Source organism: Garra rufa, chromosome 11, assembly GCF_049309525.1.
Source record: "Garra rufa chromosome 11, GarRuf1.0, whole genome shotgun sequence".
NCBI lineage: Eukaryota > Metazoa > Chordata > Actinopteri > Cypriniformes > Cyprinidae > Garra > Garra rufa.
The window spans coordinates 40790096-40806332 of NC_133371.1; the positions used below are offsets into that span (position 1 = coordinate 40790096).

Here is a 16237-nt window from a genome sequence, read left to right on the forward strand (position 1 = left end):
GGCCGGACTAAAAGTAACTCAAGCAACTAGTTTTCCACAAGGGGTCTCCCATCCATGTACTGACCAGGCTCAGGCCTGCTTAGCTTTAGTGAGAAACTAGAATCTGGCTAATGCATGCAACAGTTGAACTTGGATTGGTCCAACTTAATAAAGCTGCTCTAATAGAGGAGTATGGGAATGAGCACCCCCTGCTGGTCGGACTAAAACTACGTCCAGCAGCAAACTAGATTTTCACAAAGGTAGCGCATCCTGCCTGGCTCAATAGGGCCGGCAGGATGCGCTACTACCTCAATATATGAGGTAAAATACAGTAAACTAATTTTATTACAAAGGTAGCGCATCCTGACAGGCTCAATACGGCCAACAGAATACGCTACCACTTCAATAAATGAAACATTTATGCTACCACTTCAATAAATGAGGTCAAATTTATGAATAATGTAGGGAATTAATGACCACAGAAAGTCAAGAGGCCAGTTTAATGCCTTATCCAAAGAATGTTCCTTTTTACAGGGGCTTTTTAAGGCTTCATCAAAAAGTGGCTGGCAGTCAGAGGTTTTTTTTTTTGTTATATTTGGACTTCTGGATCCATAAAGTACGTCAGGGAATGAGCACCCCCTGCTGGCTGGGCTAAAAGTACCTGCAGCATCAAACTAGCTTCCGACAAGGGGTCTCCTATCCATGTACTGATCAGGCTCAGGCCTGCTTAGATTTAATGAGGAACCAAAATCTGGCTAATGCATGCAACAGTTGAAATTGATTTCTTCCCCCTTAATAAAGCTGCTCTAATAGAGGAGTAGCGCATCCTGACAGGCTCAATAAGGCCAGCAGAATGTACTTCCACCTAGTAGGACTTTTGAAACCATAAGTACATGTCAGGGAATGAGCACCCCCTGCTGGCCGGACTAAAACTACCTCCAGCAGCAAACTAATTTTTCTCAAAGGTAGTGCATCCTGCCAGGCTCAATAGGGCTGGCAGGATGCGCTACCACCTCAATAAATGAGGTCAAATTTATAAATAATGTAGGGAATTAATGACCACAGAAAGTCAGGAGGCCAGTTTAATGCCTTATCCAACAAACGTTCCTTTTTACAGGGGGCGGTTTAAGGCTTCATCAAAAAGTGGCTATTTTTCACAGTCAGAGGTCGTTTTATTATATTGGACTTTTGGATCCATAAAGTACATCAGGGAATGAGCACCCTCTGCTGGCCGGACTAAAAGTAACTCAAGCAACTAGTTTTCCACAAGGGGTCTCCCATCCATGTACTGACCAGGCTCAGGCCTGCTTAGCTTTAGTGAGAAACTAGAATCTGGCTAATGCATGCAACAGTTGAACTTGGATTGGTCCAACTTAATAAAGCTGCTCTAATAGAGGAGTATGGGAATGAGCACCCCCTGCTGGTCGGACTAAAACTACGTCCAGCAGCAAACTAGATTTTCACAAAGGTAGCGCATCCTGCCTGGCTCAATAGGGCCGGCAGGATGCGCTACTACCTCAATATATGAGGTAAAATACAGTAAACTAGTTTTATTACAAAGGTAGCGCATCCTGACAGGCTCAATACGGCCAACAGAATACGCTACCACTTCAATAAATGAAACATTTATGCTACCACTTCAATAATTGAGGTCAAATTTATGAATAATGTAGGGAATTAATGACCACAGAAAGTCAAGAGGCCAGTTTAATGCCTTATCCAAAGAATGTTCCTTTTTACAGGGGCTTTTTAAGGCTTCATCAAAAAGTGGCTCGCAGTCAGAGGTTGTTTCTGTTATATTTGGACTTTTGGATCCATAAAGTACGTCAGGGAATGAGCACCCCCTGCTGGCCGGAATAAAAGTACCTGCAGCATCAAACTAGCTTCCGACAAGGGGTCTCCTATCCATGTACTGATCAGGCTCAGGCCTGCTTAGATTTAATGAGGAACCAAAATCTGGCTAATGCATGCAACAGTTGAACTTGGATTCGTTCCTGCTTAATAAAGCTGCTCTAATAGAGGAGTAGCGCATCCTGACAGGCTCAATAAGGACAGCAGAATGTACTTCCACCTAGTAGGACTTTTGAACACATAAGTACATGTCAGAGAATGAGCACCCCCTGCTGGTCGGACTAAAACTACGTCCAGCAGCAAACTAGATTTTCACAAAGGTAGTGCATCCTGCCAGGCTCAAAAGGGCCGGCAGGATGCGCTACCGCCTCAATAAATGAGGTCAAATTCAGTAAACTAGTTTTATTACAAAGGTAGCGCATCCTGACAGGCTCAATACGGCCAACAGAATACGCTACCACTTCAATAAATTAGGTCACATTTATAAATAATGTAGGGAATTAATGACCGCAGAAAGTCAGGAGACCAGTTTAATGCCTCATCTAACGAATGTTCCTTTTTACAGGGGGCTCTTTAAGGCTTCATCAAAAAGTGGCTCACAGTCAGAGGTCGTTTTTGTTATATTTGGACTTTTGGATCTATAAAGTACGTCAAGTAATGGGCACCCCCTGCTGGCCGGACTAAAAGTACCTCATGCAACTAACTAGTTTTCCACAAGCGGTGTCCCATCCAAATAGTGACCAGGCTCAGGCCTGCTTAGCTTTAGTGAGGAACCAGAATCTGGCTAATGCATGTAACAGCTAAACTTCTTTTTTCCCTTTAATAAAGCTGCTCTAATAGAGGAGTAGCGCATCCTGACAGGCTCAATAAGGCCAGCAGAATTTACTTCCACCTAGTAGGACTTTTGAAACCATAAGTACATGTCAGGGAATGAGCACCCCCTGCTGGCCGGACTAAAACTACCTCCAGCAGCAAACTAGTTTTTCACAAAGGTAGCGCATCCTGCCAGGCTCAATAGGGCCGGCAGGATGCGCTACCACCTCAATAAATGAGGTCAAATTTATAAATAATGTAGGGAATTAATGACCACAGAAAGTCAGGAGGCCAGTTTAATGCCTCATCCAACAAACGTTCCTTTTTACAGGGGGCGGTTTAAGGCTTCATCAAAAAGTGGCTATTTTTCACAGTCAGAGGTCGTTTTATTATAGTGGACTTTTGGATCCATAAAGTACATCAGGGAATGAGCACCCCCTGCTGGCCGGACTAAAAGTACCTCAAGCATCAAACTAGTTTTCCACAAGGGGTCTCCCATCCACGTACTGATCAGACTCAGGCCTGCTTAGATTTAATGAGGAACCAGAAACTGACTAATGCATTCAACAGTTGAACTTGGATTCGTTCCCGCTTAATAAAGCTGCTCTAATAGAGGAGTAGCGCATCCTGACAGTCTCAATAAGGACAGCAGAATGTACTTCCACCTAGTAGGACTTTTGAACACATAAGTACATGTCAGGGAATGAGCATCCCCTGCTGGTCGGACTAAAACTACGTCCAGCAGCAAACTAGATTTTCACAAAGGTAGCGCATCCTGCCAGGCTCAATAGGGCCGGCAGGATGCGCTACCGCCTCAATAAATGAGGTCAAATTCAGTAAACTAGTTTTATTACAAAGGTAGCGCATCCTGACATGCTCAATACGGCCAACAGAATACGCTACCACTTCAATAAATTAGGTCACATTTATAAATAATGTAGGGAATTAATAACCGCAGAAAGTCAGGAGACCAGTTTAATGCCTCATCCAAAGAATGTTCCTTTTTACAGTGGGCTCTTTAAGGCTTCATCAAAAAGTGGCTCACAGTCAGAGGTCGTTTTTGTTATATTTGGACTTTTGGATCTATAAAGTACGTCAAGTAATGGGCACCCCCTGCTGACCGGACTAAAAGTACCTCATGCAACTAACTAGTTTTCCACAAGTGGTGTCCCATCCATATAGTGACCAGGCTCAGGTCTGCTTGGCTTTAGTGAGGAACCAGAATCTGGCTAATGCATGTAACAGCTAAACTTCTTTTTTCCCTTTAATAAAGCTGCTCTAATAGAGGAGTAGCGCATCCTGACAGGCTCAATAAGGCCAGCAGAATGTACTTCCACCTAGTAGGACTTTTGAAACCATAAGTACATGTCAGGGAATGAGCACCCCCTGCTGGCCGGACTAAAACTACCTCCAGCAGCAAACTAGTTTTTCACAAAGGTAGCGCATCCTGCCAGGCTCAATAGGGCCGGCAGGATGCGCTACCACCTCAATAAATGAGGTCAAATTTATAAATAATGTAGGGAATTAATGACCACAGAAAGTCAGGAGGCCAGTTTAATGCCTCATCCAACAAACGTTCCTTTTTACAGGGGGCGGTTTAAGGCTTCATCAAAAAGTGGCTATTTTTCACAGTCAGAGGTCGTTTTATTATAGTGGACTTTTGGATCCATAAAGTACATCAGGGAATGAGCACCCCCTGCTGGCCGGACTAAAAGTACCTCAAGCATCAAACTAGTTTTCCACAAGGGGTCTCCCATCCGTGTACTGACCAGGCTCAGGCCTGCTTAGCTTTAGAGAGAAACCAGAATCTGGATAATGCATGCAATAGTTGAACTTGGATTCTTCCCCCTTAATAAAGCTGCTCTAATAGAGGAGTAGCGCATCCTGACAGTCTCAATAAGGACAGCAGAATGTACTTCCACCTAGTAGGACTTTTGAACACATAAGTACATGTCAGGGAATGAGCATCCCCTGCTGGTCGGAATAAAACTACGTCCAGCAGCAAACTAGATTTTCACAAAGGTAGCGCATCCTGCCAGGCTCAATAGGGCCGGCAGGATGCGCTACTACCTCAATAAATGAGGTCAAATTCAGTAAACTAGTTTTATTACAAAGGTAGCGCATCCTGACAGGCTCAATACAGCCAACAGAATACACTACCACTTCAATAAATCAAGCATTTATGCTACCACTTCAATAAATGAGGTCAAATTTATAAATAATGTAGGGAATTAATGACCACAGAAAGTCAAGAAGCCAGTTTAATGCCTCATCCAAAGAATGTTCTTTTTTACAGGGGGCTTTTTAAGGCTTCATCAAAAAGTGGCTGGCAGTCAGAGGTTTTTTTTTGTTATATTTGGACTTCTGGATCCATAAAGTACGTCAGGGAATGAGCACCCCCTGCTGGCTGGGCTAAAAGTACCTCCAGCATCAAACTAGTTTTCCACAAGGGGTCTCCCATCCATGTACTGATCAGGCGCAGGCCTGCTTAGATTTAATGAGGAACCAGAAAATGACTAATGCATGCAACAGTTGAACTTGATTTCTTCCCCCTTAATAAAGCTGCTCTAATAGAGAAGTAGCGCATCCTGACAGGCTCAATAAGGCCAGCAGAATGTACTTTCACCTAGTAGGAGTTTTGAAACCATAAGTACATGTCAGGGAATGAGCACCCCCTGCTGGCCGGACTAAAACTACCTCCAGCAGCAAACTAATTTTTCTCAAAGGTAGCGCATCCTGCCAGGCTCAATAGGGCTGGCAGGATGCGCTACCACCTCAATAAATGAGGTCAAATTTATGAATAATGTAGGGAATTAATGACCACAGAAAGTCAAGAGGCCAGTTTAATGCCTCATCTAACGAATGTTCCTTTACAGGGGGCTCTTTAAGGCTTCATCAAAAAGTGGCTCACAGTCAGAGGTCGTTTTTGTTATATTTGGACTTTTGGATCTATAAAGTACGTCAAGTAATGGGCACCCCCTGCTGGCCGGACTAAAAGTACCTCATGCAACTAACTAGTTTTCCACAAGCGGTGTCCCATCCAAATAGTGACCAGGCTCAGGCCTGCTTAGCTTTAGTGAGGAACCAGAATCTGGCTAATGCATGTAACAGCTAAACTTCTTTTTTCCCTTTAATAAAGCTGCTCTAATAGAGGAGTAGCGCATCCTGACAGGCTCAATAAGGCCAGCAGAATTTACTTCCACCTAGTAGGACTTTTGAACCCATAAGTACATGTCAGGGAATGAGCACCCCCTGCTGGCCGGACTAAAACTACCTCCAGCAGCAAACTAATTTTTCTCAAAGGTAGCGCATCCTGCCAGGCTCAATAGGGCTGGCAGGATGCGCTACCACCTCAATAAATGAGGTCAAATTTATAAATAATGTAGGGAATTAATGACCACAGAAAGTCAGGAGGCCAGTTTAATGCCTTATCCAACAAACGTTCCTTTTTACAGGGGGCGGTTTAAGGCTTCATCAAAAAGTGGCTATTTTTCACAGTCAGAGGTCGTTTTATTATATTGGACTTTTGGATCCATAAAGTACATCAGGGAATGAGCACCCTCTGCTGGCCGGACTAAAAGTAACTCAAGCAACTAGTTTTCCACAAGGGGTCTCCCATCCATGTACTGACCAGGCTCAGGCCTGCTTAGCTTTAGTGAGAAACTAGAATCTGGCTAATGCATGCAACAGTTGAACTTGGATTGGTCCAACTTAATAAAGCTGCTCTAATAGAGGAGTATGGGAATGAGCACCCCCTGCTGGTCGGACTAAAACTACGTCCAGCAGCAAACTAGATTTTCACAAAGGTAGCGCATCCTGCCTGGCTCAATAGGGCCGGCAGGATGCGCTACTACCTCAATATATGAGGTAAAATACAGTAAACTAGTTTTATTACAAAGGTAGCGCATCCTGACAGGCTCAATACGGCCAACAGAATACGCTACCACTTCAATAAATGAAACATTTATGCTACCACTTCAATAATTGAGGTCAAATTTATGAATAATGTAGGGAATTAATGACCACAGAAAGTCAAGAGGCCAGTTTAATGCCTTATCCAAAGAATGTTCCTTTTTACAGGGGCTTTTTAAGGCTTCATCAAAAAGTGGCTCGCAGTCAGAGGTTGTTTCTGTTATATTTGGACTTTTGGATCCATAAAGTACGTCAGGGAATGAGCACCCCCTGCTGGCCGGAATAAAAGTACCTGCAGCATCAAACTAGCTTCCGACAAGGGGTCTCCTATCCATGTACTGATCAGGCTCAGGCCTGCTTAGATTTAATGAGGAACCAAAATCTGGCTAATGCATGCAACAGTTGAACTTGGATTCGTTCCTGCTTAATAAAGCTGCTCTAATAGAGGAGTAGCGCATCCTGACAGGCTCAATAAGGACAGCAGAATGTACTTCCACCTAGTAGGACTTTTGAACACATAAGTACATGTCAGAGAATGAGCACCCCCTGCTGGTCGGACTAAAACTACGTCCAGCAGCAAACTAGATTTTCACAAAGGTAGTGCATCCTGCCAGGCTCAAAAGGGCCGGCAGGATGCGCTACCGCCTCAATAAATGAGGTCAAATTCAGTAAACTAGTTTTATTACAAAGGTAGCGCATCCTGACAGGCTCAATACGGCCAACAGAATACGCTACCACTTCAATAAATTAGGTCACATTTATAAATAATGTAGGGAATTAATGACCGCAGAAAGTCAGGAGACCAGTTTAATGCCTCATCTAACGAATGTTCCTTTTTACAGGGGGCTCTTTAAGGCTTCATCAAAAAGTGGCTCACAGTCAGAGGTCGTTTTTGTTATATTTGGACTTTTGGATCTATAAAGTACGTCAAGTAATGGGCACCCCCTGCTGGCCGGACTAAAAGTACCTCATGCAACTAACTAGTTTTCCACAAGCGGTGTCCCATCCAAATAGTGACCAGGCTCAGGCCTGCTTAGCTTTAGTGAGGAACCAGAATCTGGCTAATGCATGTAACAGCTAAACTTCTTTTTTCCCTTTAATAAAGCTGCTCTAATAGAGGAGTAGCGCATCCTGACAGGCTCAATAAGGCCAGCAGAATTTACTTCCACCTAGTAGGACTTTTGAAACCATAAGTACATGTCAGGGAATGAGCACCCCCTGCTGGCCGGACTAAAACTACCTCCAGCAGCAAACTAGTTTTTCACAAAGGTAGCGCATCCTGCCAGGCTCAATAGGGCCGGCAGGATGCGCTACCACCTCAATAAATGAGGTCAAATTTATAAATAATGTAGGGAATTAATGACCACAGAAAGTCAGGAGGCCAGTTTAATGCCTCATCCAACAAACGTTCCTTTTTACAGGGGGCGGTTTAAGGCTTCATCAAAAAGTGGCTATTTTTCACAGTCAGAGGTCGTTTTATTATAGTGGACTTTTGGATCCATAAAGTACATCAGGGAATGAGCACCCCCTGCTGGCCGGACTAAAAGTACCTCAAGCATCAAACTAGTTTTCCACAAGGGGTCTCCCATCCACGTACTGATCAGACTCAGGCCTGCTTAGATTTAATGAGGAACCAGAAACTGACTAATGCATTCAACAGTTGAACTTGGATTCGTTCCCGCTTAATAAAGCTGCTCTAATAGAGGAGTAGCGCATCCTGACAGTCTCAATAAGGACAGCAGAATGTACTTCCACCTAGTAGGACTTTTGAACACATAAGTACATGTCAGGGAATGAGCATCCCCTGCTGGTCGGACTAAAACTACGTCCAGCAGCAAACTAGATTTTCACAAAGGTAGCGCATCCTGCCAGGCTCAATAGGGCCGGCAGGATGCGCTACCGCCTCAATAAATGAGGTCAAATTCAGTAAACTAGTTTTATTACAAAGGTAGCGCATCCTGACATGCTCAATACGGCCAACAGAATACGCTACCACTTCAATAAATTAGGTCACATTTATAAATAATGTAGGGAATTAATAACCGCAGAAAGTCAGGAGACCAGTTTAATGCCTCATCCAAAGAATGTTCCTTTTTACAGTGGGCTCTTTAAGGCTTCATCAAAAAGTGGCTCACAGTCAGAGGTCGTTTTTGTTATATTTGGACTTTTGGATCTATAAAGTACGTCAAGTAATGGGCACCCCCTGCTGACCGGACTAAAAGTACCTCATGCAACTAACTAGTTTTCCACAAGTGGTGTCCCATCCATATAGTGACCAGGCTCAGGTCTGCTTGGCTTTAGTGAGGAACCAGAATCTGGCTAATGCATGTAACAGCTAAACTTCTTTTTTCCCTTTAATAAAGCTGCTCTAATAGAGGAGTAGCGCATCCTGACAGGCTCAATAAGGCCAGCAGAATGTACTTCCACCTAGTAGGACTTTTGAAACCATAAGTACATGTCAGGGAATGAGCACCCCCTGCTGGCCGGACTAAAACTACCTCCAGCAGCAAACTAGTTTTTCACAAAGGTAGCGCATCCTGCCAGGCTCAATAGGGCCGGCAGGATGCGCTACCACCTCAATAAATGAGGTCAAATTTATAAATAATGTAGGGAATTAATGACCACAGAAAGTCAGGAGGCCAGTTTAATGCCTCATCCAACAAACGTTCCTTTTTACAGGGGGCGGTTTAAGGCTTCATCAAAAAGTGGCTATTTTTCACAGTCAGAGGTCGTTTTATTATAGTGGACTTTTGGATCCATAAAGTACATCAGGGAATGAGCACCCCCTGCTGGCCGGACTAAAAGTACCTCAAGCATCAAACTAGTTTTCCACAAGGGGTCTCCCATCCGTGTACTGACCAGGCTCAGGCCTGCTTAGCTTTAGAGAGAAACCAGAATCTGGATAATGCATGCAATAGTTGAACTTGGATTCTTCCCCCTTAATAAAGCTGCTCTAATAGAGGAGTAGCGCATCCTGACAGTCTCAATAAGGACAGCAGAATGTACTTCCACCTAGTAGGACTTTTGAACACATAAGTACATGTCAGGGAATGAGCATCCCCTGCTGGTCGGAATAAAACTACGTCCAGCAGCAAACTAGATTTTCACAAAGGTAGCGCATCCTGCCAGGCTCAATAGGGCCGGCAGGATGCGCTACTACCTCAATAAATGAGGTCAAATTCAGTAAACTAGTTTTATTACAAAGGTAGCGCATCCTGACAGGCTCAATACAGCCAACAGAATACACTACCACTTCAATAAATCAAGCATTTATGCTACCACTTCAATAAATGAGGTCAAATTTATAAATAATGTAGGGAATTAATGACCACAGAAAGTCAAGAAGCCAGTTTAATGCCTCATCCAAAGAATGTTCTTTTTTACAGGGGGCTTTTTAAGGCTTCATCAAAAAGTGGCTGGCAGTCAGAGGTTTTTTTTTGTTATATTTGGACTTCTGGATCCATAAAGTACGTCAGGGAATGAGCACCCCCTGCTGGCTGGGCTAAAAGTACCTCCAGCATCAAACTAGTTTTCCACAAGGGGTCTCCCATCCATGTACTGATCAGGCGCAGGCCTGCTTAGATTTAATGAGGAACCAGAAAATGACTAATGCATGCAACAGTTGAACTTGATTTCTTCCCCCTTAATAAAGCTGCTCTAATAGAGAAGTAGCGCATCCTGACAGGCTCAATAAGGCCAGCAGAATGTACTTTCACCTAGTAGGAGTTTTGAAACCATAAGTACATGTCAGGGAATGAGCACCCCCTGCTGGCCGGACTAAAACTACCTCCAGCAGCAAACTAATTTTTCTCAAAGGTAGCGCATCCTGCCAGGCTCAATAGGGCTGGCAGGATGCGCTACCACCTCAATAAATGAGGTCAAATTTATGAATAATGTAGGGAATTAATGACCACAGAAAGTCAAGAGGCCAGTTTAATGCCTCATCTAACGAATGTTCCTTTACAGGGGGCTCTTTAAGGCTTCATCAAAAAGTGGCTCACAGTCAGAGGTCGTTTTTGTTATATTTGGACTTTTGGATCTATAAAGTACGTCAAGTAATGGGCACCCCCTGCTGGCCGGACTAAAAGTACCTCATGCAACTAACTAGTTTTCCACAAGCGGTGTCCCATCCAAATAGTGACCAGGCTCAGGCCTGCTTAGCTTTAGTGAGGAACCAGAATCTGGCTAATGCATGTAACAGCTAAACTTCTTTTTTCCCTTTAATAAAGCTGCTCTAATAGAGGAGTAGCGCATCCTGACAGGCTCAATAAGGCCAGCAGAATTTACTTCCACCTAGTAGGACTTTTGAACCCATAAGTACATGTCAGGGAATGAGCACCCCCTGCTGGTCAGACTAAAACTACCTCCAGCAGCAAACTAATTTTTCACAAAGGTAGCGCATCCTGCCAGGCTCAATAGGGCCGGCAGGATGCGCTACCACCTCAATAAATGAGGTCAAATTCAGTAAACTAGTTTTATTACAAAGGTAGCGCATCCTGACAGGCTCAATACGGCCAACAGAATCTGCTACCACTTCAATAAATGAGGTCAAATTTATAAATAATGTAGGGAATTAATGACCACAGAAAGTCAGGAGGCCAGTTTAATGCCTCATCCAAAGAACGTTCCTTTTTACAGGGGGGCGGTTTAAGGCTTCATCAAAAAGTGGCTATTTTTCACAGTCAGAGGTCGTTTTATTATATTGGACTTTTGGATCCTTAAAGTACATCAGGGAATGAGCACCCTCTGCTGGCCGGACTAAAAGTAACTCAAGCAACTAGTTTTCCACAAGGGGTCTCCCATCCATGTACTGACCAGGCTCAGGCCTGCTTAGCTTTAGTGAGAAACTAGAATCTGGCTAATGCATGCAACAGTTGAACTTGGATTGGTCCAACTTAATAAAGCTGCTCTAATAGAGGAGTATGGGAATGAGCACCCCCTGCTGGTCGGACTAAAACTACGTCCAGCAGCAAACTAGATTTTCACAAAGGTAGCGCATCCTGCCTGGCTCAATAGGGCCGGCAGGATGCGCTACTACCTCAATATATGAGGTAAAATACAGTAAACTAATTTTATTACAAAGGTAGCGCATCCTGACAGGCTCAATACGGCCAACAGAATACGCTACCACTTCAATAAATGAAACATTTATGCTACCACTTCAATAAATGAGGTCAAATTTATGAATAATGTAGGGAATTAATGACCACAGAAAGTCAAGAGGCCAGTTTAATGCCTTATCCAAAGAATGTTCCTTTTTACAGGGGCTTTTTAAGGCTTCATCAAAAAGTGGCTGGCAGTCAGAGGTTTTTTTTTTTGTTATATTTGGACTTCTGGATCCATAAAGTACGTCAGGGAATGAGCACCCCCTGCTGGCTGGGCTAAAAGTACCTGCAGCATCAAACTAGCTTCCGACAAGGGGTCTCCTATCCATGTACTGATCAGGCTCAGGCCTGCTTAGATTTAATGAGGAACCAAAATCTGGCTAATGCATGCAACAGTTGAAATTGATTTCTTCCCCCTTAATAAAGCTGCTCTAATAGAGGAGTAGCGCATCCTGACAGGCTCAATAAGGCCAGCAGAATGTACTTCCACCTAGTAGGACTTTTGAAACCATAAGTACATGTCAGGGAATGAGCACCCCCTGCTGGCCGGACTAAAACTACCTCCAGCAGCAAACTAATTTTTCTCAAAGGTAGCGCATCCTGCCAGGCTCAATAGGGCTGGCAGGATGCGCTACCACCTCAATAAATGAGGTCAAATTTATAAATAATGTAGGGAATTAATGACCACAGAAAGTCAGGAGGCCAGTTTAATGCCTTATCCAACAAACGTTCCTTTTTACAGGGGGCGGTTTAAGGCTTCATCAAAAAGTGGCTATTTTTCACAGTCAGAGGTCGTTTTATTATATTGGACTTTTGGATCCATAAAGTACATCAGGGAATGAGCACCCTCTGCTGGCCGGACTAAAAGTAACTCAAGCAACTAGTTTTCCACAAGGGGTCTCCCATCCATGTACTGACCAGGCTCAGGCCTGCTTAGCTTTAGTGAGAAACTAGAATCTGGCTAATGCATGCAACAGTTGAACTTGGATTGGTCCAACTTAATAAAGCTGCTCTAATAGAGGAGTATGGGAATGAGCACCCCCTGCTGGTCGGACTAAAACTACGTCCAGCAGCAAACTAGATTTTCACAAAGGTAGCGCATCCTGCCTGGCTCAATAGGGCCGGCAGGATGCGCTACTACCTCAATATATGAGGTAAAATACAGTAAACTAGTTTTATTACAAAGGTAGCGCATCCTGACAGGCTCAATACGGCCAACAGAATACGCTACCACTTCAATAAATGAAACATTTATGCTACCACTTCAATAATTGAGGTCAAATTTATGAATAATGTAGGGAATTAATGACCACAGAAAGTCAAGAGGCCAGTTTAATGCCTTATCCAAAGAATGTTCCTTTTTACAGGGGCTTTTTAAGGCTTCATCAAAAAGTGGCTCGCAGTCAGAGGTTGTTTCTGTTATATTTGGACTTTTGGATCCATAAAGTACGTCAGGGAATGAGCACCCCCTGCTGGCCGGAATAAAAGTACCTGCAGCATCAAACTAGCTTCCGACAAGGGGTCTCCTATCCATGTACTGATCAGGCTCAGGCCTGCTTAGATTTAATGAGGAACCAAAATCTGGCTAATGCATGCAACAGTTGAACTTGGATTCGTTCCTGCTTAATAAAGCTGCTCTAATAGAGGAGTAGCGCATCCTGACAGGCTCAATAAGGACAGCAGAATGTACTTCCACCTAGTAGGACTTTTGAACACATAAGTACATGTCAGAGAATGAGCACCCCCTGCTGGTCGGACTAAAACTACGTCCAGCAGCAAACTAGATTTTCACAAAGGTAGTGCATCCTGCCAGGCTCAAAAGGGCCGGCAGGATGCGCTACCGCCTCAATAAATGAGGTCAAATTCAGTAAACTAGTTTTATTACAAAGGTAGCGCATCCTGACAGGCTCAATACGGCCAACAGAATACGCTACCACTTCAATAAATTAGGTCACATTTATAAATAATGTAGGGAATTAATGACCGCAGAAAGTCAGGAGACCAGTTTAATGCCTCATCTAACGAATGTTCCTTTTTACAGGGGGCTCTTTAAGGCTTCATCAAAAAGTGGCTCACAGTCAGAGGTCGTTTTTGTTATATTTGGACTTTTGGATCTATAAAGTACGTCAAGTAATGGGCACCCCCTGCTGGCCGGACTAAAAGTACCTCATGCAACTAACTAGTTTTCCACAAGCGGTGTCCCATCCAAATAGTGACCAGGCTCAGGCCTGCTTAGCTTTAGTGAGGAACCAGAATCTGGCTAATGCATGTAACAGCTAAACTTCTTTTTTCCCTTTAATAAAGCTGCTCTAATAGAGGAGTAGCGCATCCTGACAGGCTCAATAAGGCCAGCAGAATTTACTTCCACCTAGTAGGACTTTTGAAACCATAAGTACATGTCAGGGAATGAGCACCCCCTGCTGGCCGGACTAAAACTACCTCCAGCAGCAAACTAGTTTTTCACAAAGGTAGCGCATCCTGCCAGGCTCAATAGGGCCGGCAGGATGCGCTACCACCTCAATAAATGAGGTCAAATTTATAAATAATGTAGGGAATTAATGACCACAGAAAGTCAGGAGGCCAGTTTAATGCCTCATCCAACAAACGTTCCTTTTTACAGGGGACGGTTTAAGGCTTCATCAAAAAGTGGCTATTTTTCACAGTCAGAGGTCGTTTTATTATAGTGGACTTTTGGATCCATAAAGTACATCAGGGAATGAGCACCCCCTGCTGGCCGGACTAAAAGTACCTCAAGCATCAAACTAGTTTTCCACAAGGGGTCTCCCATCCACGTACTGATCAGACTCAGGCCTGCTTAGATTTAATGAGGAACCAGAAACTGACTAATGCATTCAACAGTTGAACTTGGATTCGTTCCCGCTTAATAAAGCTGCTCTAATAGAGGAGTAGCGCATCCTGACAGTCTCAATAAGGACAGCAGAATGTACTTCCACCTAGTAGGACTTTTGAACACATAAGTACATGTCAGGGAATGAGCATCCCCTGCTGGTCGGACTAAAACTACGTCCAGCAGCAAACTAGATTTTCACAAAGGTAGCGCATCCTGCCAGGCTCAATAGGGCCGGCAGGATGCGCTACCGCCTCAATAAATGAGGTCAAATTCAGTAAACTAGTTTTATTACAAAGGTAGCGCATCCTGACATGCTCAATACGGCCAACAGAATACGCTACCACTTCAATAAATTAGGTCACATTTATAAATAATGTAGGGAATTAATAACCGCAGAAAGTCAGGAGACCAGTTTAATGCCTCATCCAAAGAATGTTCCTTTTTACAGTGGGCTCTTTAAGGCTTCATCAAAAAGTGGCTCACAGTCAGAGGTCGTTTTTGTTATATTTGGACTTTTGGATCTATAAAGTACGTCAAGTAATGGGCACCCCCTGCTGACCGGACTAAAAGTACCTCATGCAACTAACTAGTTTTCCACAAGTGGTGTCCCATCCATATAGTGACCAGGCTCAGGTCTGCTTGGCTTTAGTGAGGAACCAGAATCTGGCTAATGCATGTAACAGCTAAACTTCTTTTTTCCCTTTAATAAAGCTGCTCTAATAGAGGAGTAGCGCATCCTGACAGGCTCAATAAGGCCAGCAGAATGTACTTCCACCTAGTAGGACTTTTGAAACCATAAGTACATGTCAGGGAATGAGCACCCCCTGCTGGCCGGACTAAAACTACCTCCAGCAGCAAACTAGTTTTTCACAAAGGTAGCGCATCCTGCCAGGCTCAATAGGGCCGGCAGGATGCGCTACCACCTCAATAAATGAGGTCAAATTTATAAATAATGTAGGGAATTAATGACCACAGAAAGTCAGGAGGCCAGTTTAATGCCTCATCCAACAAACGTTCCTTTTTACAGGGGGCGGTTTAAGGCTTCATCAAAAAGTGGCTATTTTTCACAGTCAGAGGTCGTTTTATTATAGTGGACTTTTGGATCCATAAAGTACATCAGGGAATGAGCACCCCCTGCTGGCCGGACTAAAAGTACCTCAAGCATCAAACTAGTTTTCCACAAGGGGTCTCCCATCCGTGTACTGACCAGGCTCAGGCCTGCTTAGCTTTAGAGAGAAACCAGAATCTGGATAATGCATGCAATAGTTGAACTTGGATTCTTCCCCCTTAATAAAGCTGCTCTAATAGAGGAGTAGCGCATCCTGACAGTCTCAATAAGGACAGCAGAATGTACTTCCACCTAGTAGGACTTTTGAACACATAAGTACATGTCAGGGAATGAGCATCCCCTGCTGGTCGGAATAAAACTACGTCCAGCAGCAAACTAGATTTTCACAAAGGTAGCGCATCCTGCCAGGCTCAATAGGGCCGGCAGGATGCGCTACTACCTCAATAAATGAGGTCAAATTCAGTAAACTAGTTTTATTACAAAGGTAGCGCATCCTGACAGGCTCAATACAGCCAACAGAATACACTACCACTTCAATAAATCAAGCATTTATGCTACCACTTCAATAAATGAGGTCAAATTTATAAATAATGTAGGGAATTAATGACCACAGAAAGTCAAGAAGCCAGTTTAATGCCTCATCCAAAGAATGTTCTT

General features: G+C 43.8%; 1 protein-coding gene across 1 annotated transcript in view; it reads right to left on the bottom strand.

Annotated features, from left to right (window-relative positions):
* Positions 1 to 16237, bottom strand: part of ano2a (anoctamin 2a) — a 108931-nt gene that overhangs the window by 22072 nt on the left and 70622 nt on the right. The window lies entirely within an intron of this gene.